The 14,975-nt window shown below is 39.2% G+C and overlaps 2 pseudogenes; both read left to right on the top strand.

Moving 5' to 3' along the window:
• The window catches only part of LOC149211060 (uncharacterized), a 36,293-nt pseudogene extending 23,983 nt beyond the window's left edge, over positions 1-12,310 (top strand).
• A 41-nt stretch (positions 12,311-12,351) lies between these two features.
• Positions 12,352-13,230, top strand: LOC149211059 (sulfhydryl oxidase 1 pseudogene; annotated as a pseudogene).
• Positions 13,231-14,975: the final 1,745 nt, after the last annotated feature.

Here is a 14,975-nt window from a genome sequence, read left to right as displayed (position 1 = left end):
GGTTAGTATTTGGCGCGAAATTCATTAATGAATAGTGAACGATTTTGGATTTTGGCAGGGAAGTGGTTTTAGGGGCCATCACACCGCCTTTGGTATGCAGAAGATATTTCCTTGAGAGAACGCGATTTTGCTTGGAGCCGCCATGTAGCAGAATTGGGCTGGGGTAAAACTGCGAATCTCGCATGCTCTCGAGCTGGTAAAGGTCAGAGAGGGAATAAGCATGATATGGATGCGCACCGTCAGATCTGGGGGTGAAAGATCTAATGGCTTTTGCGTGATGAAGCTGCATGGAGGGAATGGGGGTGGAGATTTGCGGGGCCCGGGGATTAATTACAACTAACTGTAATTAATTAACGAATAAGGTGGGGATTAAAATACAATGAACGGGTTTAATAAAGTGGGACCAGGGTTGAATGTGGTGGGGTTTTCTTAACCGCACCAAGGGTTGGTGGGTTAAAAGGTTTATGTCAAGGACAAATAAATCAGGGAATAAATTAAATAATGAGGAGGGGGGGAATAAAACTTAGGATAAAGGGTTTTTATGGGTTTTTTAGGTAAAAGAGGGAAATTAATAAGGGGGAAGGTGATTTTTTCAATGGGGAATGGGTTTCACACTAGGGAAAAGGGGTTTTGGGTAGGGGGATGACCTTTGGAGGGTAATTTTACTAGGGAGATGTGTGAAACCAAGGGGTAAGGGTCAAAATGAAGGGAAAAGGGTAATTTTATAAGAAATGATGGGATATTGGGGGAATTCGTAAGTATGTAGTGGGGGTGAAATGAAATGAGGGGGAAGTTAATCAAATAAGCTTGTGAACATCCTTTTACTCCCATAACTGCTCCTACACACTGAAACATATGATTAAGCATGATAAATGTGCTTATGCTTTGACAACTTTGTACATGTGCAATCTTTCTTCTACCTACCATTTACTTATCCTAACATTTTTTCTTCACTTTATTGGGTGCATTTAAGCTAGCAAACCCTTCATTTCCTTTTCTTTTCTCAAACAAACTATCTAATTCTAACCTTATAACTTCCAATGGCTTAGATAAAGCTGATGAGCACATTTTTATTTCTCTACCTAACTAGTGATCTGCCAAGGTTAAACAGTTTGGCTAGATCTTTATTCTCTATCTATAAAAATGAAATATAAAGCATGAATTAGTCAAGATTAAGCTATTTGACTATCATGGGTTGTGGCATTTATGACAAGATGCACACAACCATTATTTTGCACAGTAAAGTAAAAAGTAGTGGCACTTGGACTTGCACACTTTCATGATCTGTTTTGTTTGGGGTTCATATTTTTTCACTTTTTTTTTATCTTTTCTTATTCTTTTTGTCCTTTGATATTTCTTTTAGGACATACCCTCTTTACATTTTTTAATTTTTAACATGGAAAACATTTTGCAGAAAGAAAAAGTATGTACAATATTAAAAGACTAACCATAGCCAATTCAAAATTATGAATCCTATTATTATAGGACCCTAACACCATGAATGTCAAATTTTCAAAGAAAAGAAAAGAAAAAAAACATTTTCCTCTACCCCTGAAACTAATTACAGTTGTAGCACCATTCCAACAGTGGGGTTTATATTTCATTAGGGAAATCCATCCATCATCTTCAGCCCAACATAAATGTATTTTGACAGCCACATACTATTTTACAAAGTGAATAGAAGAAATACCAACTAGGCAAGCAATAGTCTCAGTCACTATTAAGTTTCTGGAAGGTAATGTCCTCTCAAGAGTTGGTTTTCCCCGTAGAATAATCACTCATAATGTTTTTTCTTTCAAGTCCAAAAATATGATTGAATTTTGCCATAAATGTAATATTGTACTCAGTCACTCTACTACATATTACCCACAGGGTAATGGTTTAGCTGAGTCTTCAAATAAGAGCTTAGTGAACATCATAAAAAAAAATCTACAAGAGAATAAGAAAACATGGCATAAAATGTTTTTCTATGAACTAAGGCCTGATGGAGTGAACACTAAGAAGTCAATTGGTATGTCACCTTTTCAATTGGTATATGGAACATATGTTATTTTTCCTACTTCCTTGGGGATTCTCGTAATGAAGTTGTTGCAGGAAGTAGGTGTAGAGCCAAATGACTTGAAAAGAAGAATAAATTAGATGATTGAATTACAACAAACAAGAGAGGAAGTATATAATAATACCTAATCAATCCAGGATAAAATTAAGAATATTTTTGATCGAAGAACAAAGATTGAAGATTTTCAAGTTGGTGACCTAGATCTAAAGTGGGATGCTCAGAATGAATATAAAGGTAAACATGGAAAATTTGAAAACCTATGGAAAGGAACATTAAAGATTGCAGCTTTCCATGGGTGTAATGCATATTTGCTGCAAGATTTGACAGGAGAATTTCTTTTTGGAGGTCATGTAAATGGAAGGTTTATCAAGCATTATTTTGCCTAAAATCAGTTGGTTTTAATCACTTCTTTGTATATAGCCATTTCAATTTCCAATATTGCATATGTGGGAAGTTGTCACTAGAATTTGAAGCCCGAGGAGAAGGCCCTAAGATTTTGACAAGATTCTCCCAATTTCCAGAATGTAAAAAGTCATAGTCAGTCATGGTTAGTCATGAGTCAAGTCAAGAGTCAATAAAATCCAAGGGAGAGGCACATGGTCTATGGTGTTCTTGGCACCTCACAGGGAGGATCCCATCCCCATTGGAGCCAATGTTAGTGTCATCAAATTGGGTGGGCAGAGTTGGCTTACTTCCCAGAGAATAAACACCTTGCAACTCGAGAACATGATGCGCTAGGTTTCGATCAGCATGTTATTGTTACACAAAATATTGTCACCATGACATTTTGCAGTCAGTTTGAGTCTATCACCACTTATATTGTCCTCCTATGCAAGTCTCAAACCTCAACTCTTCATGTCAAGCCTTGAAAATGAGAGAAAGTCCTTGAAAATCTCTAAAACTCTGGTTCCACACTTTCTCTTAGCATTACCTGCGGTCCCGCACCCCCTGGTCATGTCCCCTGCGGACCTGCCCACTCTGTCTCTAAAGAAAAGGGTGCGGACCCCTGTGAAAGTAAAAAAGGTGCAAGTTTATTATTAAAAACTCACTTTGGGTTAATTATGGACACTTCTAGAAGGAATCTTGAGGTGGTTAGTTCGCTCATACGTGGTTCATGCATCCCATAACTAAAGGATCTAACCCCTTGATGTGAGGAGCTTATCCCTTTAAAGGTGGACCTGGTAACTTCCTTCCTCTGCATTATAAAATGAGGCATTGGGTTGGTTGCTAGGGAGGTTGAAAGCTGAATATTTTTGAGGGTAAATGCTGCTGGAATTTAGACTTCCTAATTAAGCTTGAGAGGAGAGATTACATACCTTTTGATCTCATTGGGAAGAGTGTGAAGCTTGTCAAAGTAGAGGAGATTCTTGCTTGGACACTGGGAGGAGCTTGTACAACATCAAGGCACCAAGGTTGTAAAGTTCTTCTTTGTTTAAAGTTAATAAAATCAAGTTCATTTTTCTCAATAAGCTGTCTTCTATGGTTTATTTCATGAATTCCTTGATCATCATGATAAATATGATTTATTATATTGGCTATGCAGGTATTATTTGATGTGTGCTTGTTTGTGTTTGCAGGTTCTCAAAAGGAAACTCATTTGGACGGTCGAAGCGTGGCTGCCACAAACTAGCGTTGGACTTAAGATAGGGTCTAAAACACCTTTTGCCTTTATTACTTTGACTTGAGAAACTTTTCTCTGTTTCTAGTTTTTGATTGATGTGTGTGGGATTGGGTAGTTTTCTTAGATCCTAAATTGTTTTTTGTTTTTCACGCTTTTGAAAGAGGACCGCATGTTCTGCTTGTAACACAGTGCGGACATACCCGCATTGTTTCTTTACAACACAGAGCAGTACCACACCTGGTTATACCAGGGGCCTGCGGACCCTGTCAAATTTTTGAAAAACTTAAAATCTATTCATCCAATTAAACTTAGGATTTGTTTATGTCTTTTAGCCTCTGCCCAGATCTGCATGTGTCTTGTCAGAAACTTCTTGTGAGTGAATTCCATTGGCATTTAGGTTTTAGGTGAATTTCTAGAAGTTTTGCGTGCCTGGTTTGATTTTCGCTTGGTCTTTGTAGTAACTCAGAGTTTAGAAGCCTAAGAAACCTCAAATTACCATGGTTTTTGCTGGTCTTCTTAATGAGTCTGACCGATTTGTGAAATCTGCCTTTGGTGAGAAATAGATCTCATTTTTCTCTTTGCAAAGCTTTGAAAGAACTTGTTTTGAAAGTTTTGAATTTCATTTAAAAAAAGAAGAAAACATAAGCTGGTTACTTTTTGATTAATTTGTTATTCTGAATGACTTAGTCCTTAGTTTGCTGATAACTAAGTAAAACATCATCGAAAACAAATTTTATAAGCTTTTACTTCAATTAGGTTTTTAGAATTTGTAGATTTCAAGATTAGATTTTTCATAGTTTTGAGTGCTTTCTAGAAATTTTAAAATCTCTTTTGAAATAATTTGTTTTTTTGTAGTTTTTGAGTGTTAAAAAGAAAAAGGTTTTTTGCGTGAGCATAATTAGAAGTCTCGTTTTTGAGTGTATTGGAAAAGACAAATTTTTTTTTTTTTCTTTTCATTTATATGTTAAGGAAAGATTTGTTTTTCAAGCATTTGCATTCTCAACTCTTTCTTTAGCTAGAAATTCATTGAAGAAAAAGGATTGTTTATCATCATTAGGTGCATTTTTAGTGTTTTGGAGTCGAGTCTTCACACCATAAAGTTTCATCTCCATACCTTTTGACCTAAGGAACAACCAATAAAAATAATGCTTAAAGTAAAATTAATCTAGCAATCTTTTTGTTTTCTAGGGCTTTTTATCACCAACATAGCTTAGGCTAGTATCTTGGAGTAGGGAGTAATTAACTCTCCAAGATAGTTAAAACAAACAAGTAGCTATATCTTACGGGAGGAGATAAATTCCAATTGTTACATCTATGCTCTGGGAAGCTCCTCTTATAGGAGTCAAGCATGAGATCATATCCGAACTAGTGGGGTAATCAATCCTTCCTCATTGGGAACGATAGAAGATATACACGTATTAAAAATGGTAAACCTCGGATTGAACATTGTCGAGGAGCCTGGGATCACTTGTTGGTAAACCTTGGATTATGTCAAGGAGCCTTCAAGGGGATTGAGCTTTGGTACTCTGCCCTTGCGCGTGTATCGGATCACAGACTCTTCCCCTAGGTATATTTGTTTCTATTGGTAACCATAGTGACCAAAATCTATAGGATTCTTTCCTAAGGTGACGGTGGAGGGAAGATCCCACTGTACTTGGAGCAGACATCGACTAGACTCACTTGGATTTTCTGGGGGGTTCTCTTCACTCGAGACGGTTTAATGGAGAAACTTGTGCCAGTCTATTCGGTAAGCAGGTTGTCGGGGTAACTGTTCCAACCGCCATTTCTGTATTGAATTCTGCGACGTTGGATTTCATCACCAACTAGTGTTTTCGGTACGGAAAGTTACTGTTTGTGTGTGGTTTGAACTCCTAGATTCTTTAGGCATGTGATTCAAATTGTTTGGTTCTTTAGAGACTTTAGGTGGTTTTATTGAGATTTTTCTTTGTTTGCGTGTTAAGTAATTAAAATTTTTAATTGTGGCTGAATTACAGAGACAATCCCGTAGAATTCGGGGGCAACCTCCCGAGTATTCACCAAGCCAGCTTGAAGGGCTACGAGCTCTTGTAACTCCTAGTGACAGTAGAGTTGGGTCATCGGAAGAAGGAGAATCTTCTTTAGTTGTTCACCCTGATTATCAAGTTCAAGCAACAGAGTATATTACTGAACCAATTTCATTTTCCAAAGTTACTCGTAGTGTTTCTTCTACGAGTGAATTAGCTGAGGAACCTGAAATTTCTGAGCCTGAAACTGAACCTGCTGCTACTCCATCATCAGGATTTGCTTCTCCAACTTCCAGTGGTCTTGGTTCACCCAGGGTAGGAAGGATCATTACCCAAAATCTTCCTTCTGGACTTATTGCTATTGAAGAACTCGTTAATCCAGAAGAAGGTATATCTATCCCTGAAAATCAACCAACTATAGAACTTAGGGAGTGTGAACCGATCTTTTACAGTCCACCTAGGAGGGACACTTGGTATCTTTCATTGACCAATTTTTTAGAAAATCCGGGTCTTAGTTTTTCACCACCTCGATTTCCTTATCATCCAACACATAGAGGTTATTATCCTCCTTTGAATATGTCAAGACAGTCATCCATGTTTTCCCAATCTCCGGAAACATTTTTGTATGGCGGTCCTTCTGTTCCTTCTGGGTATCAGTCACTCACTGGTACTTTTTCGGGAGCATCTCCTCAACCTGTTGAACATGGGTTATTAACTGGTAATAACGAGACCAAGCCGATGAGTGTAGAAGATATTCTTATGATGTCAGGTACCATTCCAAATCCGCAACCTCAAGGTAGTCAATTACCGGCTGGGGGACAACCTCAAGGTACTCAATTATTGCCTGGGGGGCAACCTCAAGGTACCCAGTTACCGCCTGGGGGGCAACCTCAAGGACAGTACATTCCTCAAGGTCAACCCCAGACTCAGTACGTACCTCAAGGTCAACCCCAGTATCAATATATACCTCAAGATCAACCCCAGTATCAGTACATGCCTCAAGGTTATCAACCTCAAGGTCAGTACCCAACTCAAGGTTTCCAACCACCTTCAGGTCAATCATTTGTCCAAGGAGCTGGAAATGTACCTTTGAATTATCAACCCTACCCTCAACCCGGTTATGGTCCTCAATATATTCAACCTTCTATGGGTCCATACCTTGGAATAAACATGGTGTGGGATTCATCTCAATCTCAACACATCTTGCAACCTAATGTGCAGTTGTCATCTCAATGTGGACAACCTTTGGTTTCTGGTTCAACCCAGCAACCTGTCCAGCCTACTATTCAAACTTCTGCACCTGGTGTAGTTTCTCAGCCTGGGCCTAGTACACCTCGTACTCTGCCTCAAACGACTGCTGCAACTGCTGCAGCATCTATTCAATCTACCCCACCTTCTTCTGGAGTATCGGCAGCTCCGGTTTCTACTGTTCTTGCATCAACTCCTCAAGCATCTTTACCTCAGTCTAGACCTTCAATTCAAACTTCGGTTTAGATGCCTGTAGGACAACCTGGTCCAAGTACAGTTGTCACAAGTCAACCTCAATTTACTTATCAACCGTACCAGGGACAGTACCAATTCGGTCCTGCTGTGCAGAACCTAGTCTATCAGTATCAACCGTACCCTGGATATACTTATCAGCAACCTCAACAACCCCAGTATGGTCCGGTTAATCCTGGTTTTCCGGGAGGATATAATATCCCAAATGCAATTCCAATTCCAAGTTATCCTGGATATCCTCCTCCTGGGGCTGGTCTTATGACCCAGGGTTTTCGAGACCCTAATCGTCAGTTACCGTTCATTGCAACTTTGGACTTGCCTGATTTGTCGCGCCTTACGAACGATCCAATTAATTATCTTCCGTTTTGGCCGCCAATGCCGAATAAGTTGCCCAGTGATATCCCTAAGTTTGAAGGTAAACCTGGAGAAGATCCGTCAAACCATGTGATGACTTATCACCTCTGGTGTGCATCTAACTCTATTATAGATGATTCAATTCGTTTACGTCTTTTTTAACGCACTCTGATTGGTCTTGCGGCCAAGTGGTACATCGAGTTACCGCGAGCCTCTTTTAATAACTTTAGTCAGCTAGCTACTTCATTCTTAACTCATTTTCAGTTGCCTGTCAGATATTACAATGGCACAGAATTATTAACTTCATTAAAATAGTCAACGTCCACTTATATTTTAGATCACATTCATGAATGGAGACGTTGACGACGTTTAGTGAAAGTTTATATTCCAGATCAAATTTTAGTAGAATGGTTTGTCAAATCATTATTACCTAAGATCACTGAGGATGTAGCTAAGGCAGGAGTAGTTACTGAAGAGCAAGTAATTGCTCAAGCTCAGTACCTTGACCTCATTTATACGCAGTCGGGTACTTTACACGAAAATCCCCGACCTTTCGAAACAAAATCAAATAACTGCAGCTCCTTCAGGGTCTCATGCCGCTGACGGTATGATTGGTTTAGTTAACACCAAAAGTAAGAATAAATCTTCAAAGAAATCTTCTCCTATTATAACTTTACCAGATTCCCCGATAGGAGACTCTTCTGTGGAAATTCCTACCGATATTCATGTCGTAGAATCATCTACGATCAAATCAAAATCCGGCGGTAAAAAGAAGGGGAAGGAGAAAAATAAATCAGATAAAAATTCGAAAGAGAAATCAGATAAAACGGAATCTACTGACGAGAAACGTAAACCTCGTTATCCTTGTATCATTTGTGATGAAGAGCATTTTACAAGAGACTGCCCTCATTGCGCTGAGGTTGTGAAAATCGTCAAAGGTTCTCAAACGTCTGCTGTCTTGAGGGATCCTTTTCCTAATCAAGATAGTAAGATGATAGGTTCTTCCTCAAATGCCTCAGAAGAACCCATAATGATGATGTCCCATGTTAGGATTACGACACGATCGCAAGATTATGGAAGTAAAAGTCCTGTTGGTGGTAAGGAAGCAGAATCTTCTAATTCGAACCCATCAACTTCAACTCCTGGTTCCGATCCACTACAGATCGAGAAACCTAACCCAGACTTAGTAATCAAACTGCCTGCTAAAGGTATACTTCGAAAGTCAGCTTTCAATCCACATGCGAGAGCTGCTCAGAACTATAACATTGTTGAAGACTTAGCTATTTCACCTTCAACAATGTCGGCTTTGGAGGTGCTGCAATCATGTCTCGCACATCGCAAATTGCTATTGTCGGCTATAGGAGCTGTTGATATTCAGGACTTGAACCTTATAATTTTCGATTTAGAAAATAGTACACCTCGCTTACCTCATCAAATGGCTTTCCAGATTCCAGTGTTAGTCAAAAACAGACCTTGCTTTAGGACTGTAATTGATGAGGGAGCTTCAACGTGTATTATGTCGATCCAGTGTTGGAGATCGCTTGGTTCTCCTACACTTAATCAATCCCCGACGATTCTAAAGGCTTTTGATGGCCGTGGGTTCCATCCTTTTGGCATTCTACAGGATTTACCTATAGGGGTTGAAGGAAAAACTGTTAATCTAGATGTGGAAGTGGTTGATGCCCCTCTAGATTACAACCTTCTCTTGGGTCGTAGTTGGTCTTACGCTATGACTGTTGTTATTTCATCGGTCTTTTATCTTATAAAGTTTCCTCATAATGGAAAGATCATAACTATAGACCAGCTGACTTATTTTTCATCCGACCCAGCCTCTTCTGAAAGTATCGAGCATGTCGGTAAAACAACTATCCCCTACGAGGATGTTGGAGTAGGATTAGTTAAAGATTCTGGTTTACTAGGAACTTTTTCCTTTCCTCCTCCTAACGTATCGCCTTCTACTGCAACCATTCATATGATTTCATCAGACACTATTGTTTATGATGATCCTTGGATCGTACCTTCCGAATCTGAGATGGATTCATTTGGTGATGCTATGCCTTTGAGTCCCTATGAAATTGCGTATCAGGCTGTACAGTCGTTTTTTGACCCTTCTTCAACCGAAATTGATCTAATGAATGTGATCCATGAAGAATCACTTTCAACATCAAACTCAGACTCAACAATTTTTTTTTTAACTTGTTCACACTGATGAGCAGATTCATGAAATTTTGTCTGTTGATGAATTACCATGGGAAGATCTTCATCATAGATCTTCATTCTTACCTGAGATTGATCATTTTGAAAATGATTTTTCATCCATTTTTACTACTAATTATGTCAAGGAACCACAGAATCCATTGCAAAATCCTGATTCTGAGTTAAATTTTGGAAATATTTCTCGAACAGTTCCTATTGACATTTCGGTTAAACCGGGAATTGTTGAAAACATTCATATAGGTGCCTCCTATACGGAAAATGAATTTCAAACATATAAGGCCCTATTTCAAGAATTCCGCGACGTATTTGCCTCGTCATATGAAGAAATTCCAGGAATTGATCCAACAATTGTTGTTCATGAAATAAAAACTTACCCAGATGCTAAACTCGTCTGACAACGTTTGCGTCTGATCCACCCGCGAAAAGCTGCTGCTATTAAAGCAGAAGTTGAGAAATTACTTAAAGCAGGTTTCATATATCCAATTCCCTTAACGGATTGGGTATCGAATATTGTTCCTGTTACCAAAAAGTAAGGAACGATAAGAATATGTATCGATTATAGGGATATTAATCGAGCCTGTCCAAAAGACAATTACCCAACTCCCTATATCGATCAAATCATTGATGATTGTGCTGGCAGTGAAATATTCTCCTTCATGGATGGTTTTTCTGGATACAATCAAATCAACTTTCTACCTGCTGATCAACCAAAAACGGCTTTCATTTGTCCATGGGGGACATTTGCTTATTGCAAATTACCTTTTGGACTAAACAACGCCGGAGCAACTTTTCAAAGAGCCATGTCTTACGCGTTTCATGACATCAAGCACATTGTACAACCTTATCTCGATGATTTCCCTGCTCATTCATTACGTAGAGCCAATCATCTCACTCATTTACGAGCAATCTTTATGAGATGTAGGCATTATCGAATGAGGTTGAATCCACACAAATGTGTTTTCTGTACAGAAACGGGTCGTTTACTGGGATTTGTTGTTTCGAAAGCCGGCATTCGTGTTGATCCCTCGAAGGTTGAAGCTATTGTCAAATTGCCTCCTCCTTTGTCTCTTCGCCAACTCCAAAGTTTGCAAGGAAAAGCAAACTTTTTACGTAGTTTCATTCCTAACTACGCCGAGATAACAAAGGGTTTTACCAGGTTGTTGAAACAGAATACTCCATTCTTTTGGGATGAGATAGCTGAAAAATCTTTTGATGCACTTAAACACGCATTGACCCATGCACCGTTATTGCATCCTCCCAACTACAACCAGGATTACTTCTTGTATCTCGCCGCCTCTCATTCCACTATCGAGATGGTGTTAGATCAGGAAGATGAATTCGGTAGTGAACATGTCATTTACTATCTTAGTCGGACTTTGAATCCGACTGAGTTAAAATATTCACATGTGGAGAAATTGGCCTTGGCAGCTGTGCAAGTTGTCCAACGATTTCGTCATTACATCTTACTACGCAAAACTACCGTAATTTCTGACTGTAACCCTATGACCTATATTTTGACCAAACAATTGCGAGGGGGAAAGTATTCCAAATGGATTGTTATCCTGTAGGAATTTGACTTGGAATTTGAAAAATCTAAGTCAAAGAAATCTTTAGTTTTTGCATAGTTGATGTGTGACTTCCTGCGTGCTGATACTGAAACTGTGGCAGAAGAGCCCGTTGCGGACGAATCCTTGTTTCTTATTAGCACTCTTGATCCATGGTATGGGGATATCATAGTTTATCTCCAAACCCAATTTTTTCGGCCTGAAATTTCACGATCTCAGTGACGGAAAATACAATTCCAATCCCAACAATACAAGATTATTGGAGATACACTCTATCGTCGTGGGGCGGACTCTGTTTTCCGACGTTGTTTAACTCATGAGGAAGCTGAAAAGGTTCTAAATGACTGTCACTCTGGAGCGTGTGGCGGTCATATGTCTGGGTATGCCACAGCCCAAAAGATATTGTGTGCTAGCTATTTCTAGCCGTCTTTGTTTAAAGATTGTATTGACGCGGTCCGAAAATGCCACAATTGTCAAATTTTTGATCGAAAGATGCGTGCTCCACCTGCTCCTCTCCACCCTATAATTGTCGTCGGTCCTTTTGCAAAATGGGGTATCGATTTTATTACATGTAACCCTCACTCGGCCGGGGGGCATGCGTATATCATCTGTTAGACTCTGTCTTATGTCAGTGAGAGATTGATTCTTCTTCAAAACCCGGTTTTGAAGAAGAAATCATTAAATGTGTTGTTTTAGATTATGAAATTTATTCTCCAGCTCTTTAAAAGGCAGCAGCGACTTCAAGCTCCCATCCCTGCACAAGTACAATTCAAAACAACATCAGCAATCAGAGGCAAAAAGCTATTTGGAGAAGTCTCACTGGAAATCCCGAATAAACTTCATTGTCACAGCTATTGAAATAAATGATTGTGTTAGCACTGGGAATGCCCTGCTGTTTATTGACCAACGGAATGTGATCCGAGGTGATTTTGTGCCTGTTAGTGGTGACACTGTGAATAATATGTCTTTGAGGCTTGGAGACAATCATTAAGAAAGTGGTTCTACGGTTTTCTTCAAGAAGATCAGATGCTGATGGATGATGAGAAATTTGAAAATGAAGAATTACCAACAAATGCTTCTGGTCCAGCCGAGGTTGCTCGATCCATCTATGATATTGAGGAAGCGACAACACATATTTTTGATATATTCTTGAACAAGAAGAGATTCAATTCTGATTCTCGACTCCCTTTCATAAGATTTTTGCAAATTCTGGTAGTGCATCATCCATCTAAAAGGTGTCGAATCGGGAGTGGGGAGATAATTGTAAATTTTGATGAACTTTGGCCTTCATATCCATGGTCAGTTGATACTAAAAAGACTGCAAGGCTTCCTGGAAAAGGTGCATTCCAGAATCTGCACATCTGTGGAAAAGAAGTCCCTCGTGGGTAATGGATTTTCTGCCGTGGCAGCAAAAATGACACTCGAGGATTTAGCTGTGGCCTCTGGCTGCTTTTTCATTCTTTGTCAGTGAGGATTGAAGACGGTGAAAGCACGACTACATTCACAGCAATTTGTGATTTTGTTCACAATTTTTTCATCTGCGAAGAGTGCCGTTAACATTTCTTTAAGATGTGTTCCAGCGTTAAGGAACCTTTCAAAACTCGATATGACCTTGTTCTTTGACTCTGGAATGCACACAATCGGGTTAAAGAGAGGTTGAAGATTGAAGAAGCTGCTCTGGGAACTGGTGATCGAAAATTTCCAAAAGTGATATGGCCACCGAAGCAGCTTTGTGCATCGTGTTGGATCTCCTCTAGCAAGAAATGCAATAGCACACATGTAGATGTTGTTTGGAACGAGAGGGAATTCTACCAGTTCCTTCTTAACTACTATGGGCAGACCATTAAGTTTCCATCACAGGATGATGCGCAACAAAATGTATTTTACGAAATCACAGGGGATGGAAGATAAGAACTGTGTAGTCTCTGCTCAAATGTATGGGTCGTGAAAATTCCAACTGTGCCTACTTGTCACCTGCCAGATGATGCTTTTGCACCAAATGTTGGGTTTTCTCTCCAAACACGTAGCATTTGTTCAGGGGATCAAGGTTCATGGTGGTAAAATAAAAGCTGAAAAACTTTCCAAGTTACCATTGCGGAAATAATGGCATAATGATGCAAGAAATGAATGAGACAGAGGATAACGGTAGTGGAAGACTTGAAATAAATGAATGGCCCCAACGCCAGAAAGAATGACAGAGCCACTTTTGATCGCATAATGGCGGTTCCCTTTATTCAAGGCAGAATTTTAGTTTAAGAGCTATTTTTATTTAAAAATTAGTTTGATTTAAAAGGCCCAGGTAAAGGGAAAGTAAATAGTCAAAGACCGAATGCCACAGAAACATCGAAATAGGAGTAAACGGTCTATTCCTGGCTTCAGTTCCGATTCAGAAAGGATATGCAGCTACAGTTGTTGCCTCCACATTGATTATCATCGGATTTTATATGTAACGCTGCCCCTTTTCAAAACAGATGGACAGGCAATTGCGCATGCAGTGCTAGAACATCTTGCCCATGAAACTGGATGTCGTGGCTTGTTTTCTCCTCACTATCACCACCGCCACTTTCACGAATGATGCGGGCGCCCCAATAACAGATATTTACAATAAAAAAGGTTTTCTCTTTAGATATGGAATCGGGTGATGTCAACCCCGCCAGAGCACTAAATCCGGTCCTCATTCACGCCACAAAGACATCAACCGCAACAGAAAAATAGGAACCAATTTCCTATTTCAAGACCTCAGAAGTCAAAAAGATCTGCGCTCCATGTTTATTAGTCATCAGAGGATTTTTAGAGGGACATTGTATTATTTTAGAATAGAAGGTTGTTCTCTTTTCTAATTTTTTGTAATTTCAGTTCAAACAGCGCCCTTATTGTTGGGTTGATCTGTTGTTTTTTTTTTTTTTAGAATAGTTTATTTAATGTATAAAAATAATCATTTGTCAGAGAGAGGGAGAATTCTGAGTGCTGAGAGGTGTGTGTAACAGAGCTTCATTGTACAGTTTTTGACAGAGATTTTTAATGAAATTTCACAGCTCTGACTTCTGAGATTCTTGTGGTATGAAAGTTAGCATAAGTTTTTCTTTTGTTTCATATGTAACCTGTTATGTTTTCATTTCACTTCATGACCATTTCTAATTGAACAAATGAAGTGTTTAGGTAGAATTCATAGTATTATATGCTCTGCCTATAAGTTTGTTCATATTTAATGTTTTCTTCTGTTTGACAAGGATTCATCTCCTATGCCCTTGTCAGCTCCTCACTAGTCTGTCCATTCCATTTAATCTCAATTTGATGTTAAATTTCTTGCCTACCTTGCCTCAGTTGATAATCTGTGTTTTTTATTATATTTCTATGTTCAAGTTGTTTCTTTGCCCCAAGCAGCCTAGAAAAACCCCATCATTTTATTTAAAAAAACCCCAAATCAACCTTTTTTATCAGTTTACTAGCCTAAAATCAGTGTTACCCTATTGTTCATCTCATTCATTGAAGATCTCACCGAGATAGACTGGAGAGAGCCCTCTCCTGCCCCATAGGGCTAGCTACGAAGCTAAGTGGTTTGATGTTGCCTTGAGGTTTACCTTTCTCAGCTTGAGGTGAAATTTCAAGCGCTAACATACTGGCGACCATACTGGGGAGTGTTAGCGCTTGAAATT

This window comes from Pinus tabuliformis, chromosome 1_2 (genome assembly GCF_031772625.1).
Source record: "Pinus tabuliformis cultivar Carrire ecotype Pingquan chromosome 1_2, CPIR1, whole genome shotgun sequence".
NCBI classification, from domain to species: Eukaryota; Viridiplantae; Streptophyta; class Pinopsida; order Pinales; family Pinaceae; genus Pinus; species Pinus tabuliformis.
The sequence above is the reverse complement of the archived record's forward strand: the minus strand, read 5'-3'. Positions and strand labels throughout refer to the sequence as shown.